The sequence below is a fragment of the Contarinia nasturtii genome, unplaced genomic scaffold (assembly GCF_009176525.2).
Source record: "Contarinia nasturtii isolate CC-2019 unplaced genomic scaffold, AAFC_CNas_1.1 Cnas_scaffold_187, whole genome shotgun sequence".
NCBI classification, from domain to species: Eukaryota; Metazoa; Arthropoda; class Insecta; order Diptera; family Cecidomyiidae; genus Contarinia; species Contarinia nasturtii.
The window spans coordinates 1,660,339-1,664,644 of NW_022197544.1; positions in this window are offsets into that span (position 1 = coordinate 1,660,339).

Below are 4,306 nucleotides of genomic sequence, written 5' to 3' on the forward strand. Positions count from 1 at the left end.
CTTTTCATTTATCACTTTTATCTATAAGCATTTATTTTTATTTTTTTGTTACATTAAATTTGATTTGATTTGAGAAAAAGAAATGTTCGTATAAATAGATTTAATAAAAAAATTTAACGAAATTACATTGAATATATGAAATGAAATGACAAAAAAAAAAAACTATTAATAAAACAATACAGAGATGAGAAAATAATCGAAAATAATGCATATTGTGAATAATAATAAAAAGAAAACAGAGGAAAAAATAATTTAGAAATAGCGTTTATTTTTAAATTCTTTTTAAAGAATAATAACAAATTGATGAATGAAAATGTAGAATTTTATTTTCTTTTTTCATGTTACAGCTATGGTGTGTGCATGCAAAAAAAGAACACATTCAATATATATAGCACACATGCAAAATACATGACAAAAAAAATGAAGAAGAAGAAAAAAATATTTTACATGTTATGATGAAGAAAGCGTGCAGGTTATGAAATTAGAGAAGAAATAAACTGAGTAAAAGAGACGAAGAATAAAGAAAAAAAATCGGCGCAAAAATGTAGTAAATGTTGAAATTGACCGTAGACATTTAGATAATATTGCAATTTTAGTACAGTTTTCAGCAATATTGCGATCATTTTTCTTTCTTGCGCAAAAGAGCTCTCATTTTGTTTCCATAAACCAAGATATTTACATCAGACAATATATTGAACTAACTGGTCAGCTGAGCTGACAGTACGTTATTGTTTTATTGATGAATCACTTTTCTTGTTTTAATAGAAGTGATTGTTCATTATAACAATAACTTCTATTGTTTTAGTCCATTTAGCTGGCTAACGTACTGTCAGCTCAACTGACCAGTTAGTTAAATATATTGTCTGATTTACATAAATTCAATGCGTACAAATCGTTCGACATCGTCAGTTTATTTTTTAATCTTATTACATTTGTGTTTTATTTCGAATTAATAGATATCACAGATCAGATTGTCAATCATATACAAACGATTGGCACGAAGTCAGGATACTGAAAACAAAAACCAATAAATTCAAGAATAAAAATGGCAGTGCACAAAAATTGTGCTGTTGCAAGTAAACATTTTTTTTTTTGAATATAATATGATGGCAAAGACAATTTTTCATATTACAGAGGCTGTTGTAAAGCATATTAACGATACCGACATTATGCGATGTGTATTTTGATCAAATGTATAGCAATATACATGCGATGAGATAAACTAAAATGGGAAACATTTCGCTTCATCAACTGAATGTTCAACAATATGTTTAATCGAACAAATTAAAATTCTGTGTAAAAAAAAAACAAATAATAATAATAATAATTCATTGCACATTACGCTTTATTTTGCGCAAAATCGAATATCCCACCTTTAGTTGCAGAAGCTTTATGTTTACCATTTATGTTCTTTCTCTCGCACAAGACTTGTATTATTAGATTGAGCGTGGATGCGACAAGAAGAAGAAGAAAAAAAAAACAAACAAAACAACATCTAATGATCAAATAATCAATTTAAGCATAGCAATTGACAAATTTACGGACATTAATACAAAAGTCATGCAATAGAAATCACATTCAGTTTCACTTTCATTTTATATTAGTTTATTGATTACGAAAATAATGGATGATGACGATGATAATAGCAACAACAGTTGAAAGAAAGAAAGAAAAAAAAAACATATATATATATTTAATTGAAGTTGAGAGAAATTAACAACAAAACAAATTACTTAACGCTTAGAAATTAATTTAATTATTATAATGATTTACAATAAATGTTTTTTTTTCATCAGTTTAATTTATTTAAAATGAAAATTAAAATGTATTTGATTTGTATAAATTATAGAGAGCTGAATTGAATTAAAAACCAAATATGTGTCGAAAAAATCAGTATTTCTATGTTTAACATGTATAAGTCCCGTAAGACAAGGTAAGAAAGGTAAGTACAGTATAGAATATGATCAACATTCAGACAGTTATCAGAGAACGTAATCGACGATAGAAAGAGCTGCACCGCAAAAGCTGAAGAAAGAAAAGAATATTTGATGGAAAAGCTTTTGGATGGCGACATTATTTGAACCAATCAAATACCTTTACGCACGTATAATGTTCAGATTCACAAGAGGCTATGTTTCGTGAATCACACATGAATGTATATAATATGTTGACAATTATTTTATTCATTCTGTCGGATGATATCATTCAATTTTTATGAATTTTTTACAAAAATACAAAATGTTGCACACAAAATTAAATTTAAAACGTTAGGTTTTTTCGTTCTTATACCACACCATGGGTTTGGTAACACACAAAGCATATACTTCAAACATTTTAAAAACTACGCCGACACATTCAATATCAGATACATATATGTTACCATGCTGTTAAATGATGCTGCTTTTGACTCAACATTCGTTGAATGAATCAACAACGTATAGTGAACGCTCGCCAATTGGATACTAGAAAATTGAAGGTAACAAAATAACCAACTAATTTAAAATTGAATCCATAAACAAGACTAAGGAATAATTTTCAATTAGAAATGTTCCAGTAATACATACTTAACCGTAACGATTATGGTGATCACTTAAAAGCGAAGTAAGTGTAAAATGTATGTTCAATAAGCTTAAGTAACGATCTATATCGGCGCATGGCTGCATTTTTTAAGCTTAACACCGTTGCAAGAACGTTAAATCAATTTTATTACAAGAAAGAATTGTTCCACTTGACTGCTGATAAATTTGAAATTAATTCGCTGGAGAAATTCATAAATCGTGTTCCATTTTGATTTAACTAACTATTGATGATAAAGTTCATGATTTCACGTGTAGATATGTGTGTTGTTGCACGTGTTAAAACGAACGAAAAAAATACGAACGCATCATGCATTTTTAGTGGTTGCGCATCACATAGGATATGCTGTGAAATGTTCGAAAATTTCTTCCTAATAAGAATATATTTAGTACAAAAAAAAAATCTAATTGATAAGAAACTGTGAGCGTCAAAGAAGCGAAACGGTGAGAAATGTACGCAAACCATTACAAATTAGCATGTTGTTGGGTATTTAAATAACAAAAGTTTAAATAATCATGCTTAGCCAGTCAAGTCAATTTTGTACAATTCTATATAAATATATGTATAAATATGTGTGTGCCCCAGCTATCTCTCTTTCACATAAGCTAGATGGTGTTATTAAGAGGCTCCGCCCATGATATGTATTTAAAGATGCCTTAAGTGGCATGTATTCAACGATGCTAATTCATAAATGGTAAGAGTTGTGCCACAAGAAATAAAAGAGAAACGAACATGCAAGAAAACACATGAAACACATTTATCCGAGATCGAAGTAAAATTCGTGTTTGAAACAACAGCATCAAGCCGAAGCTTTGTATGATCGAATGAGTGGGGAAACCAAATTATTATTGGTAAAGTGAATTTGTGCGCATGTATATGTAGCACAATCGAGCCGATTACGAACGATGTGCGCATTATAGAATAGAAAGGTCCGTCTCAATAAATACATACGTAACGTCACCTTCTTGTTTCGATAACGAAAAAGAAGAGCGAACAATAAGGAAAATGATGGTGCAAAGAAGGGGGAGGCCAAAAAAAGAACGGAATGAAGAAACGACTCTTTTCGAATATATGTATGTAGTCATAACAACAAATGACGAGGTGAGAATGTTTAGGTGTCTTTTGATCATGTTCCGTAACAGCCTTCCTCAATCGATCGGCCAGCGCACACACAAACATGCATATGTACAAATTCTCATTTATGAACGTACACTCTGTGATCGACGAACACCGAAGAACCGAAGAAGAGATATTGGTGACCAAGTGTGTATTGAGTTTGTGTGTGTATGTGTCGATTTATGTGTGTGTTTTGTAGTCGATATAACCGAACGGTATCAAGGATAGAAATCTTACCTGTTGTTGAGCTACCGTAATAGCTGTTTGGTTCATTGGTGTGCAAAGCTGTTGCACGAATGCCGTCACTCAATGCGCACACACCAATAGATTGGCTATGGCGATCTTCAAGCTTTGCGATCATTCCCCTAAAACGAAACACGAATAATGAGAGAGAAACAAAAATACACACGAAAAAACAACCGAAACGACCAATACACAACGCCATATACATAGACACATGGAAGTTTGTTCGCTAGCCGTAAGCTAGCCTCATATGTGTGTGCATTATTATACATTTCTCTAGAGGTAATATTGTGTTTTTTTTTCTCTTCTTCCAGTGAGCTCTTTACATCTGATTGTAATAGTTTTTATTTCTCCAAGTAAACTGAGAGAG